Raw genomic sequence first — 22,156 nt, 5'->3', positions numbered from 1 at the left:
TTTTCAACACGACAAAAAAAAAGAGAACATGAAACGTTGTTCTGATGTACTTTGATGTATCATGCTGTACTTTCCTTTTTTCTCAGCCATAACTTTGTTAGTTCTCTTGAGAACGTGTTTCAGCTACATTCTGACGTTAAAACAGCCGTAAATGCAGAAAACGAGCATTTCATATTTTCCGTAGAACTCGTTCAAAACAAGGTCATCTACGGCTACATAAAGTGATAAAAATTGGCAAACTACATCTCAAGCAATGTCTATTTCGTTTTATTATTATATTGGTAATAATAATACGCTAATAGAACCGAACGACCAAAAAAGAAGGAAAGAAAGAAACAAGACATGCTATTTGAAACATTCAGGTTGAAAAATAATTGGCGGATAGAAATAAATCAAGAGGTTTCATTGTCACAATACCACCTAAATTCAGTTTATAACAAAGCAAAGCGTTCGTTTCGGCTAATTGGCAGCTGGTTGTACTTGCAAGTTGTGACTCTCGTATGTGATTTTTCTTTCTTTTTTATTGTTTTTGTGCGTGCGTGACTGTGTACATAACTTGGATCGGGAAAATAAAAATAGTTGGAAGTCAGCGCTCATCACGCCGTTTTCCTTGTCCTTTTCCTTTTCTTCACGCTATCTGTTACACCTTGTGGTTTGTATCGTTAAGGCTGCGGGGGGCAACTTTAACCCAAGGGTAGGAAAAATAAATATTCATTTCAAGAGAAAATAAGAGGTCATGCCATCTGTAGGGTGAACTTAGCAATCTCAGAGGTTCATGAAGTGTAGGATAGATCAATGACAGCCACAAGAGTTCTCATAAAAAAATATTGGAAGTATTTTTCAGCCGTTTAAAGATATAGAAATCTGAGAAAAGTGCTATCAAAGTGTCTAAAAAAATTTGCTCAAAGAAGCTCATTGAGCGGGAGTGACTGCGCCGACTCCTACATATACCCTAAAGAAAATTGGGACCCGCCGTGGTTACTCAGTGGCTATGGTGTTGGGCTGCTGAGCACAAGGTCGCGGAATCAAGTCCGGGCCAGGGCGGCCGCATTTAGATGGGGGCGAAATGCGAAATCACCCGTGCACTTAGATTTAGCTGCACGTTAAAGATCCCCAGGCGGTCGAAATTTCCGGAGTCCTGCACTATGGCGTGCCTCATAATCAAAGAATAGTTTTGGCATGTAAACCCCCATAAAAAACTTACTGAAGAAAATAGGAAAACAATTATTCAGAAACCTTCGACGGTGATTGTCAGTGTAAGCAAATAGGCCGAACGAAACGAACGAACGAAAGAAAGAAAGAGAGAACCAGCGAGCGAACGAACGTTTTCAATGCCGGGCGCTCCTCAAAGCTCACGCGCGACGCTAAAAGAGTGGCTTATATCTGTGGGCACGTAAGCATACGTTTACAGCTGTTCTAACAGCTGCGGCTCTAACATGTGCCTTTGTCGCATTTCGCCTGACGCTTAAACAAGCGCAAACGTCTGGGATTGGGTTACCCACTAGGTATACATACACTTTCTGACCCTCGCACTTTATATTATGGTTTTTACTGGTTTGGGAGAAAAAAAAAACAATAGCTGCACACCTGTACGGGCGCCCGTCAGTCGCCTGGCGGTAAAACCGGATGAACGCAGCGTGATCGAATGCGAACGAGTAATAAGTGACGAACGCTCTAGAAAATTTTGCTCTTTCATCAGTAACAGCGACAAATATGGCGTGCTCTCAACCCAACCACGGATTATAGCCATAGTATGCATGTATACATGCGCCATCCTGGAACTTCCGTCTCGGGGTGTGCGCACCTCACATATTAGATGTAGCTTCAGGGTCCGACCAGTCCGGCATTGCTGTATTGCAAGAGAGAATGCGGCACAAGTTCGGACTTGCCCCACGCCGGCCACAGCGTGTGCGCGTTTTTCGTCCTCGCCACGGCATAAGCGCCGTGACGCGGAAGCGATCGTTGGGCGTTGCCTCGAGCGGATAGCGAGTGGATAGGATCTCTACTTGCATGGGAGCGACTCCAAAGACGAACTCACGCAGTGGCAGGGATAGATTGGCTACAAAAGTGGGCCTTGTCGCTCCGAGCCACAGCGGAAACCGCACTGCCCAGCGATGTAAGATACCATAGCGGCAACGCACGCCCTCACGCACGCACGCACACAGAAAACATGCTTGCGTAAGCCACCAAAGTCCACAATATCGCCTCTTTTGTCCAGTCCAGTTGAAATTTGAGGATAGTGAACAGTAAACGTGAATGTCTTCCATGGATTACTTTACCATAAAAATAGAGCTGATAGCGTTTACACCGACTCGCGGCGCACGATGCCAAAATATCAAGGCTGCTAACTTCCAGTTGATTGCGCGAATCATTCTCGAGCTGAGCTTGTACCATTTTGAATCACGCTGTCACGGCGGATGATCATAGTGGTCTTTTCATTCTTCAATACGACCGCATTATATGCGCCATTACGCCAAAATCTGGCGTCGTCGGCGTCGCCATCAAGCGATGATACCAAAAATCTCCGACGGCGCAAAGAGTACAAACACGTCAAAAATGCTAGGATTGACGTCAAATATCTCGGACAGGTTCCTGTGAACGAAGAAAATTAATGGCTCTGAAAAGGAACTTCGGCAGATTTCGGTCTGCGTGGGAATGGAACGCTGGCCTCCGAGGTGCGAAACGAGCATGCTGCCCAGACGCCACGGCAGCTCCATGGTTCTGGTTGACTAAAGACGTGCCTAGTTCGTGCGTCATTGCACACGTCACGTCGAAAGGCGTGGCCTAGTGCTTGCGTCACTGGGCACGTCACGGCGCAGCCAATGGTGAGGAGGTGGCGCCACATAACGAGTGTATAAAATAAAAAGCATTGATGTCCAAGTGAATGCCGCTGAGCGGTCCTTCGAAATATGAACTTCTCGCAGGCGAGTGAGTGCGTTGAGACATTTGGCGCGTCTTAATTTGGCCTTATCGAGGGCAAGTTAGAGCGCATGCAGGCGAGAGCTTGCGCGGACGAGGAACGCGCAAAATACATTTAACCAAAGGGTAATGCTTTCGCACTCCCACACGCAAGCAGCGGCTGCCATCTAGCCTTTCCCGCGGTGAAACAACCTTGCTGTGCCGCTTGTGGCTGGGAGTGGCGTTCACGAACGCTTACTCCTATCGTATAGGAATGGCCGAGAGCCCGATATGCGATGTCTGTAGGAGCGAAGAAGCCATCGAGCACCTGTTGTGTACCTGTCGTCGCTACGACGTACAATGCATCTCTCTCCGATTGGACTACACTCCCCAATGGCACAAAAAGTGATTCGCGCACTAGTACACTACTTGAAGCGCACCGGTTTGAAAGACCGCTTATAGTGTCCCTTTGTATCATCCCACGTACACTGAGTACCCACTCTCTCCCTTTTTCCTCTTTATGTTGCCCTTTCCCTTACCCTACGTGTAGGGCAGCAAACCGGGCGCTCGTCTAGTTGACTTCTCTTGTTCTTTCTCTCTCTCTTGCGCAACACAGTTCAAGTATCAATCTACGCTGACGACATCTACATGTGAGCGTCTGTTGTAACACGACTTCAGCTACGAGCAAGGCTACAAAACGCAGCTACGTTAACATCACTGTACTTGCGAAAACAGAAGTTAGAGCTGTCTTCAGAGAAATACTGCCTTGTTACATTCACTCGGAAGGCAATGAGGCCTTACGCTGTAAGTGTCAATGGGCAAGCAATTGCAAACGCACGGAAACACCGCATTTTAGGCGCAATTATCGACCGCGACCTACAATGGAGCTCGCACGTGTCATACCTAAAGAGGAGGTTAGTGAGAATAATACATCTCACATTTATAGGCGGAAAGTCATGGGGCACATCTATGCGGTCAATGGTGCAGCTTTATGACGCCTTGTTCCTTGGTATCGCAGAACCCAGCCATCCTGTGCTAGGTAACACCTGCAAAACAAATCTGCGTCTATAGTCCAGGGACTACAACCTCAAGCCCTATGAACATGTCTGGGTCTTCCGAAGTGGGCATCCACCGCGGCAACGACTGTCATAATTCCAGATCACCCGATTTCAATGTGCTTAGCTACCGTCGCTCTCGGGGCGCATATTCGGCGCGTTGCCCGACTACTTCCTCACCATCTTGCTTCTTCACCTACAGAAAGGCCACACAGAACTTTCTGTCGTATCATCATCATCATCAGCCTGGTTACGCACACTGCAGGGCAAAGGCCTCTCCCATACTTCTCCAACTACGCCGGTCATATATTAATTGTGGCCATGTTGTCCCTGCAAACTTCCTAATCTCATCCGCCCACCTAACTTCCTGCCGCCCCCTGCTACGCTTCCCTTCCCTTGGAATCCAGTCCGTAGCCCTTAATGACCATCGGTTCTCTTCCCTCCTCATTACATGTCCTGCCCATACCCATTTCTTTTCTTGATTTGAATTAAGATGTCATTAACTCGCGTTTGTTCCCTCACCCAGTCTGCTCTTTTCTTATCCCTTAACGTTACAACCATCATTCTTCTTTCCATAGCTCGTTGCATCGTCCTCAATTTAAGCAGAACCCTTTTCGTAAGCCTCCAGGTTTCTGACCCGTACGTGAGTGCTGGTAAGACACCGCTGTCATACACTTTTCTCTGGAGGGATAATGGCAACCTGCTGTTCATGATCTGAGAATGCCTGCGAAACGCACCCCAGCGCATTATTATTCTTCTGATTATTTCAGTCTCATGATCCGCGGTTACTGTCGGCGCTAGGCAGATGTATTCCCTTACCACTTCTAGTGCCTCGCTACCTATCGTAAACTGCTGCTCTCTTCCGAGACTGTTAAGCATTACTTTGGTTTTCAGCAGATTTCGGAAAACCAAAGAAACATTTCTTTGGTTTTCGGATGTTACGTGATGTTATTGTCTATTCGAATATTGCCGTGGCTGCAACTGGTACTGTATAACTCTCTATAGAACTCCTCAGCCGCTTGAAGTATATCATCCATATTAGTAATGATATTGCCGGCTTTGTTTCTTAACGCATACATCTGATTCTTACCAATTCCTAGTTTCTTTTTCACTGCTTTTAGGCTTCCTCCGTTGTTGAGAGCAAGTTCAATTCTATCCATATTATACTTTCTTATGTCAGCTGTCTTACGCTTGTTTACAAACTTCGAAAGTTCTGCCAGTTGTATTCTAGCTGTAGGATTAGACGTTCTCATACGTTGGCGTTTCTTGATCAGGTCTTTCGTCTCCTGCGATAGCTTACTCGCATACTGTCTAACGAAGTTACCCTCGACTTCTATTGCAAAGTCCCTAATTATGCCCATAAGATTGTCGTTCATATCTTCAATACTAAGGTCCTCTTCCTGAGTTAAAGCCGAATACCTGCTCTGTAGCTTGATATGGAATTCCTTTATTTTCCCTCTTACCACTAACTCATTGATCGGCTTCTTATGCACCAGTTTCTTTCGTTTCCTCTTCAAGTCTAGGCTAATTCGAGTTCTTACCATCCTATGGTCACTGCAGCGCACCTTGCTGAGCCCGTCCACATCTTGTATGATGCCAACTTTAGCATAGAGTATAAAGTCTATTTCATTTCTAGTCTCGCCATTCGGGCTTCTCCACATCCACTTTCGGGTATCTCGCTTGCTGAAGAAGGTATTCATTATCCGCATATTATTGTGTTCTGCAAACTCTACTAATAACACTCCCCTGCTATTCCTAAAGCCTATGCCATATTCCCCCACTGACTTGTCTCCAGCCTCCTTCTTGGTTACCGTGGCATTGAAGTCGCCCATCAGTATATATATATATATATATATATATATATATATATATATATACACAGTGTATTTTGTTTTGACTTTACCCATTGCCGATTCCACGTCTTCATAGAAGCTTTCGACTTCCTGGATGTAGAGACGTAGACCTGTACGACCTTCAATTCGTACCTCTTATTAAGTTTCACAACGAGACCTGCCACCCTCTCGTTAATGCTATAGAGTTCCTGCATGTTACCAGCTATATGCTTATTAATCAGAAATCCGAGTCCTAGCTCACGTCTCTCTGCTAAGGCCCGGTAGCACAGCACGTTCCCGCTTTTTAACACTGTATATGCTTTTTTTTGTCCTCCTAACTTCACTGAGCCCTATTATATCCCATTTACTGTATTCTAATTCCTCCAATAGTACTGCTAGACTCGCCTCTCTAGATAACATTCTAGCGTTAAACATTCCCAGGTTCAGGTTCCAATGGCGGCCTGTCCGGAGCCAGGGCTTCTTAGCAGGCTCTGCTGCGTCACAGGTCTGACCGCCGCCGTGGTCAGTTGCTTCGCAGCCACTGGGGACTGAGGGCGGGGTTTGATTGTTGTATTCATATAGTAGCTTGTGGCCAAGTGGCCAATCCTGCTCTGGTGAGGGAGTGCGTTACCGGTTCTGGTCACTGGGATCAGGCCGCACTCCAGGCCTGTTTATGCAATTTTATCATCACGGGGATTTTCTTTTCTTCTCTTGTTTTTTTTATCCGGTGGAAAATTACGTGGCACTGGGATTCGAACCACGGTCCTCTTACACCCGAGGCGGATGTTCTATACCTCTACGCCATCACTGCACCTGTCGTATAATTTTTGCCAATCGTACCTCGTTGCCATCGAACTACATGCCTGCAGCAAGACCATCCTCAACTTTATGGCGCCTACACAAACCTGAAATACGCCTCACCATCGCAGGAATCACGAGGAAAGTTAACATGTCATCGTTTGCCCTGAAACAGGCCACATTAGGACTTCTACATGAGGTGCATAGTGGCCGCCTACATGTTTACATCGATGGCTCAGTCACACGTACAAGCTCAGCGGCCGCTGTGGTGATTCCAGCAGGATCCACCAAAATACAGCTAAAAATGTCACATCTACCATCAACGACAGATGCTGCACTGGTAGCCCTGCGTGCGGCTCTTCATTTCATTCAGGAGGAACCATCATATGCATGGTCAATCTTCTGTGATTCCAAGGCAGCCCTCTAAATTGTACTCTTAGCTCTGCCCCATGGATCACATGAGCAGCTTTGTCGCAGAGATCCGCATCGCATAGTTGACGAAGGACACAATATAATATGTCAGTTGTTGCCTGGTCACTGTGGCATACATATCATTTATCGACTTGACGCAGCTGCCCAATCTGTCCACGACGGCGCCAACTGCGCTGCCATTCCTCTTTTAAGAGCATACGCAGCGAAAAAACTTTCCACGCTTGCGCGTGATATAATATTGGCTCAATGGAATTCATCCGATTTCACAAGTGCAGGCCTTCATACCCTGGACCTTAATATACAGCTCCATATTCCACCCAACCAACCATCCACGACTAGATTGCTGTTATGATCGACCTTTCAAATGTGAGAAACGTTTAGACGTGCGTTCCCATGACGAAATGACTTCCCTCGTCCCAGGAAAGGCTGTTAGGATAAGCCTGGGCTTCAACCTGTCCAGTGTGAGTAAAGTTGAAGCGGGCGTTCCCATGACGAGATAATTGCCCTCTTCCCCGCAAAAGCGTCACCCCTTTATGCCGTGAGCATAGCACAAAGAGAAGAACGAAGAGAAGACTTGAAGGGCCGGAGCTCGTCGACTTCTCAACCTGACAAAGGCAGCGACATTTACACAGGTTCCTCAAGTTTTCCATGAACACATCGACGACCACAAGACCACGAGGGGTTATTTATGGTCGTCCTGGCCCCCGTATTAATCAGAACCGCTCGAAGCTCGGATAGAGTCACAACCATATACCAATGAAATGAATACATTCTTTTCTAGATTTTTTTTTCATCATCACGATGCCCGCCTTCGTCGTCATTTCCTTATTCTTGCGGTGAAGATCCCCTTCAGCCGGTCGAGATTGTATCACTGCACCCTTCTATTCCGTCTATGGCTTTGAGTAGCTTATTCTAATGCATACTCCTTTCTTGTCGGACTGGCCAACAGCCCACTTTGTGACTTCTGCTGGAGCGATGAAACAATCGCGTTCTTTCTTTGAGAGTTCCCTCGTTTCAACCAGCAAAAAGCAGCCCTCTCAGCCACGCTAGACCAACTGGACATGCGCCCAATAACGGAAAACAACAACCTTGGAAAGTAGCCTACGCGAACGTCAGCACGAGCCGCTATGAAGGCACTGCTGGGTTATTTAAAAGACACAGGACTTTGTAACAAATTGTGACTATACTCTGTGTGACGTATGATGAGACTTTGACACTGTGTAACACTAGGAACGCCTTCGCAGACTGCGTGTCAGTGCCCACAGAAACAGTTCTGTGTTGTATGTGTGCGTGTGTGAGCGGTTTTTTTTTTCACCTTTTTTTTATTCTTTTTCTCTCTCTCACCTAAGACGTCCCTTTGTCTCTCCCCTGGTACAGGGTAGCCACCCGGAGATAATCTCTGCTTAACCTCCCTGTCTTTCTTTTACTTTTCTCTCGCTCTCTCTCTCTTTCTCTGAGAAGAGTTAAGACAAAAGGCATGCGCTGTCGGTGTTTTGTTTTGTGGCATTTGTTTGTGGGCGGCCATTCTCAACATACCGAGGAATAATTTTGTCAAGAATCTAAGACCTGGTACGAGCAACTTTAGCGATAGAATTGTGTGGCAATAAAGCACCCATTAAAAAAAATTAAATTATGGGGTTTTACGTGTCAAAACCCCTTCCTGATTATGAGGAACGCCGTAGTGGAGGACTCCGGAAATTTCGACCACCTGGGGATCTTTAACGTGACCTAAATCTAAGTACGGGGGTGTTTTCGCATTTCGCCCCCATCGAAATGCGTCCGCCATGACCGGGATTCGATCGCGCGACCTCGTGCTCAGAAGCCCAACAGCATAGCCACTGAGCAACCACGGCGGGTCCCAATAAAGCACCCATATACCTATACATATACGGAACCTCAGAGCGACGACGGTGGCAAAAATTCGCTTGGAGTGTCCATATATTTAATTGCTATTGCAGTAAAATAGCATAGCATACCAGTCTGCATTTTACAGTGACAACTACTATGGACTCCCTCCCCTGGCTATTGGGATGTGCGTCACCGAAATCCCAAAATGTCTTGCGAAGTTTACAAACAAAGAAAAAAAATGCGCGGTGCCTTGCGTGGATTTGAACTCTGACCCCACAGAGTAGCAGTTAAGGGTTTTACCTCTTAGGCGCTCAGCTTTCATTTATTTCTATTGGGTTCTTTAGCAGTCATCCCACTGTTACACACTGACGTCCTTCACTGATAACAGGCTGTTGAAGGACGTCCACCACTCTCGGGCAGGCAATGCATAATTAAAATTTCTTCAAAAGTTCCAAAGCATCTGAGGTCGCTGCCCATTCCGGAGGCTCAGCTAGCGCGTGGTAAATTTCTGTGGCAAGCTACCTAAAAAATTTTCCCGTACTGGTCGGACTTGAACATACGCATAACAAACTGGCATGCTCCTGTACCACTGACTACTAGGCTCATAAGCTTAATCATGTCATGTGGTATCTCCGCTTCATTTTATATCGGAAGAAAATGTAATCCATATACGGATCAACGGGAAGCTCCTTCTTTTAGTATGCGTTGCGAAATGTCTTGGTGTATTATCCGAAGTCATCATGGAATAAAAACTTATTGAATAGTTGCAATTTATCTTTATAATCGGCAGTCAGTGGTACAAGGTTGAAACAGGCTCTTCTGCTCAAGCCCGCAACGTATTGGTGTCAAAGAAAAACAATATTTTATTGCAGGATTTTACTGACATCTTCATGACTCGGTTTAGCACATCATCTCCAGGGCCTCTACTTTGAGGAGACCTACGGAATGGCATTTGCATCATGCTGTCCAGTATATATTCCTATAGAGACTTTATTGCGTGACACTGAAGAGGAACCTAAAGAGAAATGCTATCTTAACATATGGTGAGACACAAAGACTTCATGCGAGTATCCATGTATTGTGCAACATAACACTTCACAACTCGTGACAATAAAGTCTATCAACCTTCTAGCCAATCTCTTCTGCATCACTGTTTGAAGAAAGGTATCACTTGCATCTGTTAAGAAGACGAAGCGTGACACAATGTGTCGTATAAACAAATGCGAGAGACCCAGTCCCTCGTAACAAACTGAAATCAACAAATTTGCCGGTCTCACCTTCTCCCAGGTGTATGCACAAACAAAAACAGTATGGGCTCGGTGCATTTCTCGCGCCGATTTTTCTTTCTTTCTTGTCTGTTAAGCGTATTAACCTTTTACAAAGGAAGCGGGAGCACAACCTGCCTGCAAAAGAAAGTGTTAACGTCAAAATCCCTTGAAGTTCGCCAAGTCATCCAGCAAAGCCACTCAGTATGGATGACGCAGCAGAGAATAATATTGCGCCGGCAGAGCACGGTCACACCGCTAGCTGCTACGGTTCGCTGACCCTGCGCCCTTAAGCGTATTACCTATAAACTAGCACCGAGGAGAAAGTAATCAAAAGACTGAGGTAAAAGGCGAGAAGTAGGATGCGAAAGAGCAGGAATAGCAGTGCATCTCCACTACTCCATGGAAGGACGCCATGTCGATAATGAAGCTTCTTCTTCGCCGTGACCCGGGATTATACCGACACCATACCGAACAATGCAAGACTTACTGGGCATAACACTGCGCATCCGGCTGATGCTACAGCAGAGAAAAAAATAATGCGCCTGGAAAGCTATGATTTTCTCACGGCACGTTTTGCAGTTGACCTAAACATCAGCACGAAGGCAACAGTGACTGGAGTCAACCTAGAAGAATTTTTTTTTGTCCCTCCCCTCCCCCCCCCCCCCCAAAAAAAAAAATGTTTGCTTACGCGCGCCTGCCCATGTTCTCTGTTAACGGTATCAAACAGTGCAAGGCTTACTGCGCATAAAATTGCGCTAGCTATCGCGTCACTGCTTCCAATTATGAGCGTAGCTGCAACTTTCATTACCCAGCGAATAAATTCTTTTATCATTTTTTGTTGTTGTTGTTTAGATTCAGTCTCAAAGGAGCAATACTGTCATTTTTTTTACAGTGATTGTTTCACACAACATTCGCCGCGCATTTTATTATCATGTTGATCAGCAAACTCAGTTGGTGCCCGTTCACGCAACTCTGGATAGGTTGGACGGTGATCCGAGAAACGAAGACGGAGCAGTCCTAGGACCGATTGATGGTACCTCGAGCTTCCTCCCTTTACTTGTATCAACGTAGAACGTGCTCTGTGTAAGAATGATGAATAGAAGTACAACGCACAAACTTCTAAGTAAACTACACGTTGAAAAAAGAAAGTTATCAATCAAAATAACGTGCGAGCACAGACTTATGCACAAGTACGAAGGTGTTATAATTTCATAAGCAACTTTTTTTTCATTTATTATTTTTCATTTATTTACCCTAAAGGCCCAGCTTGGGCATTACATAGGGGGGGGGGAGAACAATTGATATACAATATACAATGATATACAATATAAATTGTAAGTAGAATATCCTTATATTAAGTAGTACATGCTATACAACCTTTACATCACTTCTAATTCGACAACATCATACGCGAGTAATTCTTACATTATACAAACAATAATCTGACATCTGAAGAAATGCAGGAAGAAATGTTAATGTTATTAATTCACGATTGTTTCATTAAGTGCTTGTTTGAATATAATATGGTCAGTTGTTTCAGCTATATTACTTGAGAGATGATTCCATTCCGAAATGGCTAAGTGCAGACACGAAAACTGCAATACTGCAACTGCAACGTGTAAATGGTTGCTCGACCTTAAATTCGTGATCAATTCGTGAGAATTTTCTTTTGGCTGGTAAGATGTGTGCCTGAGAGAATATATTTGGGTTATGAAAAAGCTTATGGAAGAAAGTTAGCCGAGATATCTTTCTTCTAGTCTGCAATGGGATCAGACCTAGGTCATGTTTTATTTTGGTGATACTTGAATGTTGTGAATACTTACCTGTAATAAATCGCGCTGCCTTGTTCTGAAAAGATTCTAATTTGTTAATAAGATACGTTTGGTGCGGGTTCCATATAAATGAGGCATACTCAAGCTTTGAACGAAGTACGGTGGTATGTGCAACAAGCTTAGTATCACTATTAGCCTGACGAAGCGTTCGACGAATGAAGCCAAGAGATTTGCATGCATCGGAAACAATACAACCCACGTGATTATGCCAAGACAAAGTTGGAGAAAGATGAACACCTAGATATTTAAATGATTCTGCAGTTTCTAGAGCCTCACCATTAATAAAATATGTGTGTTTCGTAATTTCTCTGCTAGTAGTAAATCTCATAAGGTTAGTTTTCGAGGTATTTACGCTCATTTGCCAGTCTGAGCACCATCTTTCAATCCTGTTCAAGTCATTTTGCAATTTATCACAGTCACCCTTACATTTTAATGGCCGATACAGAACGCAATCGTCGGCATATAACCGGATTTCTGAGTCTATACCCCGATGAATATCATTTATATAAATTAAAAATAGAGTGGGTCCCAAAACGGAACCTTGAGGCACACCGGACTGAACAGGTTGAAATGACGAACGGACATTATTGATTACGACACTTTGTCGTCTGTTACTTAAATATTCTTTAACCCAGTTTATTACTTTTTCGTCAACATTAATCAGCTTCATTTTATATATGAGGCGGTTATGAGCCACACGGTCAAAGGCTTTAGCAAAATCTATAAATATGGCGTCAGTTTGTGTAAGTTCGTGAAGGTTAAGGTGAATGTCTGTAGTTAGTTCAAGAAGCTGGGATTCACATGACCGGCCTCGTTGAAAACCATGCTGGTTTGCAAATAGAATGTGGTTGCTAGCAATGTACTGCATGATTTGAGAAGATAATAAGTGTTCAAATAGTTTGCATACAACAGACGTAAGGAATATAGGCCTATAGTTTGTTAGCTTGTTTTTGTCGCCGGTTTTATATATTGGTATGACATGTGCCAGTTTCCAGTCGTCTGGAATTTCGGCGGTGTTGAGAGACTGTAGAAACAATATTGTAAGTATAAGAGCAGAAGTGTGCTTTGTCATTTTTAGTAGCTTAGTACAAATACCATCAGGACCTGGACTAGAAAACGATGGTAAACGCTCAATAGCTTTTACAATAGCGTCACTTGTCACAGTTATACATTCCATAAATGGAGAACTATCAGAAAAATGTGTTGACTTATCCAGGGGCTTTTCGTCACTAAATACACTACAAAAGAATAAATGAAACCGTTCAGCAACATCCATGACATCAATTGCAGCACCAGACTCAGTGTCAAAAACAGGTAACTTTTGTAGGTGCGGGAGAAATGACTGTCCAACATTTTTTTTGGATCTGTTTTTAGGAATTGCGAAATATCCTGGTTGAAAAACTTATATTTGGCAGCCTCAATATGTAATGCACATTCTTTAGAAAACGATAAATATTCTGACTTAGCTGCGACAGATTTTGCGCTTCTTGCCTTTCGAAACAAACGTTTCTTTTCATTCAGATATCGCTTAATCTCGCGAGTAAACCATGGCTTGTTTGCTGTTTCATAGATCCATTTTTTTGGAATGTATTTCTCCCGGAGTCTTAACAACTCGTCACGAAAACGAACCCAGTTATCTTGCAGCGAACAGTTTTCATACATTTGCATGAATGACAGGTGAAATTCAAAAAGCTCAGAGTTGAAGCTTTCGGGATCTGCTTTAGAATAGTCATAAATCTTTTTTTGTCGCTGTTTCTTCACGGTCTGCGTTTTAAAGGTACAATGTATGACACGATGGTCACTGATATACTCTAGTACATCCACGGTAATACGTTCGGGGTGTGTTGTTAGAAGCAGATCAAGAATAACATTGTGCCGCGTAGGGATTTCGATAAGTTGAGACAACTGAAAATATTCTAAAAGGTCAACGAAATCTGCACAATCGCGTGTCGCGTGCTAGGGAATATTAAAGCAGACCACTCTATGCTTGGAAAGTTAAAATCGCCGGCCAAAATTATGGGAGAGTTATTATATTCGGATTGAATGGAGCCTAATACAGACTGCAGTTCCTCAGAAAAAATGTTTTAGAAAGTCAGGTGGCCTATAGCATGCTCCAATAACCAAAGTTACAGCTGGTAAATAGCATGCAACGCAAATAGTTTCTAGAATGCTGTCAGTAGGTATGTGTTTTACCTTTATATGGTTTCTGATGGCTATTACGACACCGCCTCCTTTTCTATCCACACGGTCTTTACGAAAAACAGTGAATGAATTTGAAATTTGTAACTCAGAATTGCTAACTTCAGGAGTTAACCACGTTTCCGTTCCGATTATAACATCTGCATTACAAGCGTGAATGAGGGAAGTAAGCTGATCTTGTTTGTTAAAGATGCTATGAAAGTTGGCGGAAATTATAGAGAATGTAGGTGTCCCACTGTCTTTCTGCACGTGGCGACTGCGTCATGGGTTTCCATTTCGCTGGACACATTCCATGACCCTACCCTCGGAATGCTGGTACCGATATAATCTCCTGCCTATCTTTAGCTTATCGAAAGATAGCTTGAACCTTTCATCGGGTTGACAATTCGCTCGAGCAAAGTCGCGAAGCTGTTTGCGCACGAATTGTATTCGAGGTGAAAAGTCCTCATCTATCCAAACCTTTAGTTTCAATTTTTTTAGCTTGAACGAATTAGCCAGAATGCTGCACTTGGTCTTGTGGTGCAGAAACTTCACTATAACTGACCGGTGCTGCCTTTGCCTGCGAGATCCAATGCAATGTGCCCGTTCAATATCCGTTACCTCGAGGCCAAGGTGATCTCTGCAGAAGCTTTCAATGACAACTTCAGAAGCCTCCGAGTCTTCTTTCTCTGCTTCGGGCAAGCATTTGAATATCAAATTTTTTCTGCGCATGCGATTGTTGATGTCATCAAAGATTTCAACTATGTTAGGTTCAGAATCCCGCCTATCAGAAAAGAATGAAAGATCGCTTTTGATGCCATCGACACGTTTTTTGACTTCGGATAACGCTGTGGCATCTCCCAAGGAATCTCTAGCGAAGCTTCCACTTTCGAAAAGCGTTTCTTAAGGTCAGTTATACTTGATAAAGTGTCCTTCATCTTACTGCTAATTCCCTTTTGAAATTTTTCACGCGCAGAGTCGGCATCCTTTAGCGCATCAAGAACCTTGTCTATCTTGCCAGGGCCGGGATTGACTTCAATGTCACCGCAGCAGATTAGGAGATGAGCCGCATAAAACGTAAGAACGATCAGTCGCCCTCTCGGGCACCATGTAGCAAAGAAACCGGCAGCGGCATGAAAACGAAGCCCTTCACTACAGCTACACTGCAGTCGTTGGCTATGGCTACCTATCCGCGCTCGATATGTGACAATGTCAACACCCATACTGTACACATGTGCGGAAATGTGCGGAATATAACCAACCCTTATATATAGCTTTCATTGATTACGAGAAAGCGTTTGATTCTGTCGAAACCTCAGCAGTCATGGAGGCATTGCGGAATCAGGGTGTACAGGAGGCGTATGTAAAAATACTGAACGATATCTATAGCGGCCCCACAGCCACCGTAGTCCTCCATAAAGAAAGCAACAAAATCCCAATAAAGAAAGGTGTCAGGCAGGGAGATACGATCTCTCCAATGCTATTCACTGCCTGTTTACAGGAGGTATTCAGAGACCTGGATTGGGAAGAATTGGGGATAAAAGTTAATGGAGAATACCTTAGTAACTTGCGATTCGCTGATGATATTGCCTTGCTTAGTAACTCAGGAAACCAATTGCAATGCATGCTCACTGACCTGGAGAGGCAAAGCAGAAGAGTGGGTCTAAAAATTAATCTGCAGAAAACTAAAGTAATGTTTAACAGTCTCGGAAGAGAACAGCAATTTACAATAGGTAGCGAGGCACTGGAAGTGGTAAGGAAATACATCTACTTAGGGCAGGTAGTGAAGGCGGATCCGGATCATGAGACGGAAATAATCAGAAGGATAAGAATGGGCTGGGGTGTGTTTGGCAAGCATTCTCAGATCATGAACAGCAGGTTGCCATTATCCCTCAAGAGAAAAGTGTATAATAGCTGTGTCTTACCAGTATTCACCTACGGGGCAGAAACGTGGAGGCTTACGAAAAGGGTTCTACTCAAATTGAGGACGACGCAACGAGCTATGGAAAGAAGAATGATAGGTGTAACGTTAAGGGATAAGAAAAGAGCAGATTGGGTGAGGGAACAAACGCGAGTTAATGACATCTTAGTTGAAATCAAGAAATGGGGCATGGGCAGGACGTGTAATGAGGAGGGAAGATAACCGATGGTCATTAAGGGTTACGGACTGGATTCCAAGGGAAGGGAAGCGTAGCAGGGGGCGGCAGAAAGTTAGGTGGGCGGATGAGATTAAGAAGTTTGCAGGGACGGCATGGCCACAATTAGTACATGACCGGGGTTGTTGGAGAAGTATGGGAGAGGCCTTTGCCCTGCAGTGGGCGTAACCAGGCTGATGATGATGATACTGTACACATATAATCATACGCACTAAGTTTGGGATTTGCGGCGTGCACTGAGGTACAGTTTACAACGCTATGAACCTGCACTCCCCTATAAAAGGCAAAAGAACGATATTTAGCGCTTTTCACAAACGCCGCAAATCCCAACGATGCACAATCCACAGGGCCCTTTTATAGCTGATCGCCGCCAGCAGGTACCGAATCAGGTATCACGTGAGCCAGAAGTCGACGCAAGCGCCGTCCGTAGCGGTCACAGTAAACGGCTGCGTCGATGCACCGTGGTTTACGATGCGCTGATCACGGCCGCAGTACGAAGCTCGTGGCCCGAGATCCCAACAGGTCAAGCAGCGACGTCGACGGTACCGCTATAAAAGGCAGAAGAACGATGTTTAGCGCTTATAATGCAAAAAAAAAAATCTTTAAAAGCCGGCGGCTTAATAGGTAAATAGTCTAAAACGCAGTATGTACTACTAAATTGTATTGCATCCGTTGTTTATTAGCTTATTAATGCGCTACATTTCTTCTGGCCGAGATATTGGAGTCATGCTTGCCATAAGCATTCATTCATTCATTCATTCATTCATTCATTCATTCATTCATTCATTCATTTTGTTAGCGGGAGAAAGCAAACACTCGCTTTACAAAGCCCTCTGTCGCACGGCTTAGGCAATACCACATGTCGCGCGGCTGAGGGGCTCAAGTTTAACCTTATCTTGAGCCGCCTCCGTTAGACGCCTCCACGGTGCCGAGGCTCACTAAATGAACGAGAGACTACGGACTAATTTTCAGACCATCGTTTAGCTGACTAATTTACTATTAGTTGTTCAATATAGGGCTAAACTAAAATGCCGCATCCTGCCGTAGTGTTTGTGCGGGCATGAAGCCATCAGGGAATAGCACAAAGCATTTGCTTCGAAAGCGATTTCTAATTGGGAAATGAAGAAAGAAAAGGTTCTAATCTGGCAGACAGTGGTAGTGCTGGTACTTGCCGGTGCGCAGCACTTTTTGAACATAGCCGCTTAACAATCCCTTCTACTCGGCCAATGAGCAGGCCGATCAGTGATGACGCATAGAAAAGAACGCGCTCGCTTTGTCTCATCTAGGAGGTGCTGATACTTGTGCGGCGGAGGAGCTAATAGGAGCGAAGAAGCAAATATATAGCGCAAAACTACGAGGACCAGAAGCACAGCGCACGAGACATGCGCCTGACATGTGCACTGTGTTTCTTGTCCTCCGCTTCTTGCGCGATGCATTTGCTATACTTCACTATGAACCAACTCGGCGAGACGTTTTGCTAAGCTAATAGTACAGCTCGCCGCGTATCCGAAGCCGTCGTTGTTAAAAAAATAGGAGAATAAGCACAGTTGTGGTGACTTGATAACATTAGTTAACCAACAGACATCGCCTAACGCTTGCATATTTTACCACAATCTATACAGAGTACCCAGTGGAAGAAAAAAAAAACGCGGGGAGGGAGTTTGGGTGCGGGGGGGGGGGGAGGGGGGGGATCTGTTGCACAGCAATCGAACTACGCGCGTAGAAGAAGCGTGACTATGCACAACTCATTTATGCGCCGAGGCGCCCCAGCCAAGCTCTGATGCGTCAGCCTACCATCGTTAGACTACTAACTCTGCGCCTATTTCGTATATCGTATGGAGGAAACTGGCATGCTTCCGTGTGCTGTCTAAGCACCGTATGCTTTCAATGTAGCTCAGTCAAGTATCTTGTGGAAATGGAAAAAAAAATACAGGGACTGCGCCATCACGAGCGAACGTAAAAATATTATTAATATTATCGAAGAGTCAAAGTTAACCGCGAAGACAAAATGCCAAAAGAAGGTGCATGAAGAAATCGCAGTGATCTAAGAGCACGTCAAGCATCACATTCCCCACAGCCGTATTAAAAGGCAAGAGAATACACTCCTCCTCAGAGCCGCTTTTCATGCTGTGCCTGGTCATTGTCAGATGTTGTTATAGTTATCTGTATTTGCTCATGTTCTTTTGTTCATACCAATACCCACCGCGGTGGCTTAGCGGCCGTGGTGTTGCACGGCTAAGCACGAGGTCGCGGGATCGAATCCAGCCACGGCAGCCACGTTTATAGGAGGGCGAAATGCAAAAACACCCGTGTCCGTGAATTGGGAGCACGTTAAAGCTCCCCTGGTGGTCGGAATTAATCAGCAGTCAGCCCCCCACCCCTACGGCGTGCTTCATGATGAAATCGAGGTTTTGGCATGTAAAACCATAGAATTCAATTCAATGCTTACCGAAGAATATTCTCAAAACAAAACGAACCCAAGGACATAAAATGCTGTCTCCGGTAAAAAAGTGGGGATGCAAGCACGAAGAAGAAGTACACTATTAAAGAAAAGGGCGCGAAAAAGGAGGAAATAGCCGTTTTCCTCCTTCAGGCCTGTGAGTTCCTCCTTCACATGCACTTCACATGTCGCGCCCTCTTGTGGCAATCAAAAAGGGAGGAACCTTTCTCCCTTGCGTGCGTATCTTGCGTCGCCGCCGTCGGTGGCCCGAACATCGGCTACAATAACTTCTTTTCGACGAAAATTAATGCTAAGTAGCAAAACCTGAGGTCTAAACCCTTCAAGACAAGCGAACACCAGGGCCAAACCTCTAGCTCGAACGGGAGCTGCGATACGAGAATAGTTCAACTCAAAGCAGCACCTGGCTCCTGACGCACTGCGAGACAAGCCCGTACTCGGGGATCTCGGCCTAGACACCGCATATATCAGCCAGTATATCTCGCTTTGATGCGTGAAATTACGATGAGGAGAAGGTTAAGCTACCTCAAATGTATGCATTTGTGGCCGTTTTGAAGCGCCATCTGCGACGGCTTCGAAGCGAAAGCAAAATACGTTTCCTGGTACCGTCGGCACTGTTGTGCCCGTACAACTAGCCCGGATTCCGAATCTACAAGATGCAGGATTTATCCTGCGAACGCCCTTTGGACAAACCCGGGGCTGCACCGAAAGGCACAGCGCCCTAACACTCCCTTGACAAGTCAAGATGCTGCGCTACCAGATAGCGGCGTCCTGTCGAGGAGCATCGGCGAGCGACATGTCCAAACGTGAAACAAAGTGCTAGACAACCCCGCCGTATTTCCTTTCCCCTGGAGGTCACCGCGCGCGACAAACTTGAAGCGGGTGGCCAGCGCGGTCGCTGGTTGGACCTCTCGGACGACTGTCGAGTGCTGGCTTTGTATTGGACCGTTGGAGTGACAATCGTTTCTCGGGGCTTTATAAGCCCCAACGCCGCTGCCTGGAGAACCGGATCCACCAAACCACCGTGAGCCGAATGCCGCTCTCGAGTGGAGTGAGATGTGTTACGCGTTTGAGTCTCGCGGGACGTCGCCGTGCGGGAACAGTCGCGTGTGCTGTGAGCTCTCGTCCACCGTGCCGATCCGATCTTGTCCTGTATAATGACCTGTATGTAGTGTACAAAGTCCCTTTTGTTATTCTCACCGACGCCTGACTCAGAGTCTTCGCAACCAACGCTCTGTCACAAAACGGGTGACGAGCGCTATGGGACCATCTCAAAGTCGCAACAGCACGTAGCTGGGTGGTGCGAGCGCATCACCGTCGCAAGCGACGCCGTCAAATCCACAGCTGGAACACAAACCCTGCCGCCAGAGCAAGGAGGCGCTCGAGCGCACCATGCAACCAGATATACAGCTGTATATCCAGCATCACTTGCGGGCCGGTTCGTCAGCGTCTCCGCCCGCCAGCGGCGTCTTCTTCGTGATGCATCGTGTAGCGCGCACTACACTACAGAGACAGGAAGCCTCGACCAACAATAGAAGATGTATTTCCCAAAAGGCGGGGTACAAGCAAACGTATAAACAAAAAGTATCCAGAAAATAAATTTGAAAAAAGCTTGTACAAATTGCTGACTTCCGCGTTGCAGTTTCGCACATACGGCTGTCGGCGTCTGTGAAGAAAAGGAGCCACTCTCGAAGATAACATGTAGAAGGACAATTGAAACTACAAAATACGAAAAACCTAATGAAAGGCACAAGGGTACGGGGCAAAGGGATATGCTCAGACGTCAACGGGAGACCAAGCTAATGGGAGACACATGGGTACGGCAGGGTTGTCCACTGTGTCGAGTGTCCTGATTCTAGAAAGCTGCAGGGCGCTAGTTGTCGAACTCGAACGTCGGTACGAAGCGAAACCACCCTCTCTCTAGCAGAAAGCAGGGATAGCGCAGCGCAGACGCAGCTTTGCAGTAGAGGCACTCGGAGAGAGGCGGCATACTCCGTAGTCGGAGATATCCATCGCGGTCACTTGTCGCGATGGTTACGCTTCAGCCACTGTATTTACGCTATGGTTACAGTATATATATATATATATATATATATATATATATATATATATATATATATATATATATATATATATATATATATATATATATATATATATATATATATATATATATATATATATATATAGCAACAATATGCAACAGTCGTAGTAACGCAACAATATAGCAACAGTCGTGGTAACGCAACAATCTTCGTTACCACGACTCTCGTGGAGGTGGATACAATACAACAGGCACCAGCAGCTATAGCCTTCTGATATCGTCAATGGTGAGCGGGCCAGTCACGACAACCGCGGTGAGTAATGTTTGGTTCTCGTATGTATATATCAGTATCCTGACATCACGGCGAGTAACTTATATAATAGCCTCCTTGATGCTATGCTAGTATTTATTATACGTCCGCTCTCCTCCAATATGCTTACAAATCGCACGCAGCTGCTCAGCGTGTAGCAGCGAACGCCGTCCTCGACGTAGCCGAATACTTGTAGTCGGTGGACAGGAAGGCAAAACATGATTTCTAAGGCTTGCTCGAAAGCGGTGGCTTCAGCGTCTCGGCAAGTTCGGCCGCCAGCAGCCGCCGGCACAGCGCGCCGGCTCGCACATACCCGCTTTGCAGCGGCGTATACGGACGCCGCGGATAGCAGATCGTTTACCATTTCAGTATGAAATTATTCGAGAAAACGTTGAAGCGATCTCAACAGAATCTATTTTATAAACGTTGGTGGTTCTTGAAGCGCCATCCACTACTGCTTCGAAGTGAAAGGCTTAGATCGCCGTCCCCCCGTGTTGATAACCGAAAGTCGCTAGTCAAAAGCATGCATTATAGTGTGGTTTTACATTAACAGGTCTGTGCAGATCCGCCGTGCCTATCAGGTGACTATACCCAAACAAGTATTCTATCGAAATTTATTGCTGAATTACGTAGAACGGAGAGTCACTCACTGGCACTACAATGGTCGAGACATCATGGCTATATAAGAAGGTACCAAGGCATATGAATGTAGGCAGCTCGAGCAGTGTTGTGTAAGTTGTGGTTGCTCGGCTGTGCGCAGTACGCTATCTTGTGTTGATCTGTCGTGACTCAAGCAATGTATGTGTTGCTATGTTGTGCATAGTATGTCTGTGTTGCTCTGTCGTCAATTGCTGAACGGAAAATGCAGAATAGAACAGCCGCTTTTTTTGGATGGATGGATGTTATGAGCGTCCCCTTTGGAACTGGGCGGTGGGTTGCGCCACCAAGCTCTTGCTATTATACCACCTAACGTCCTACCTAGGTTAAAGAAAGAAAAAGAAAACACGATGAACTCCCACAGCCAAATTTCCTGAGCCCCTATTGTAA

Source organism: Dermacentor variabilis, chromosome 1 (genome assembly GCF_050947875.1).
Source record: "Dermacentor variabilis isolate Ectoservices chromosome 1, ASM5094787v1, whole genome shotgun sequence".
In the NCBI taxonomy this organism is placed as follows: domain Eukaryota; kingdom Metazoa; phylum Arthropoda; class Arachnida; order Ixodida; family Ixodidae; genus Dermacentor; species Dermacentor variabilis.
This window is presented reverse-complemented; position numbering follows the sequence as displayed.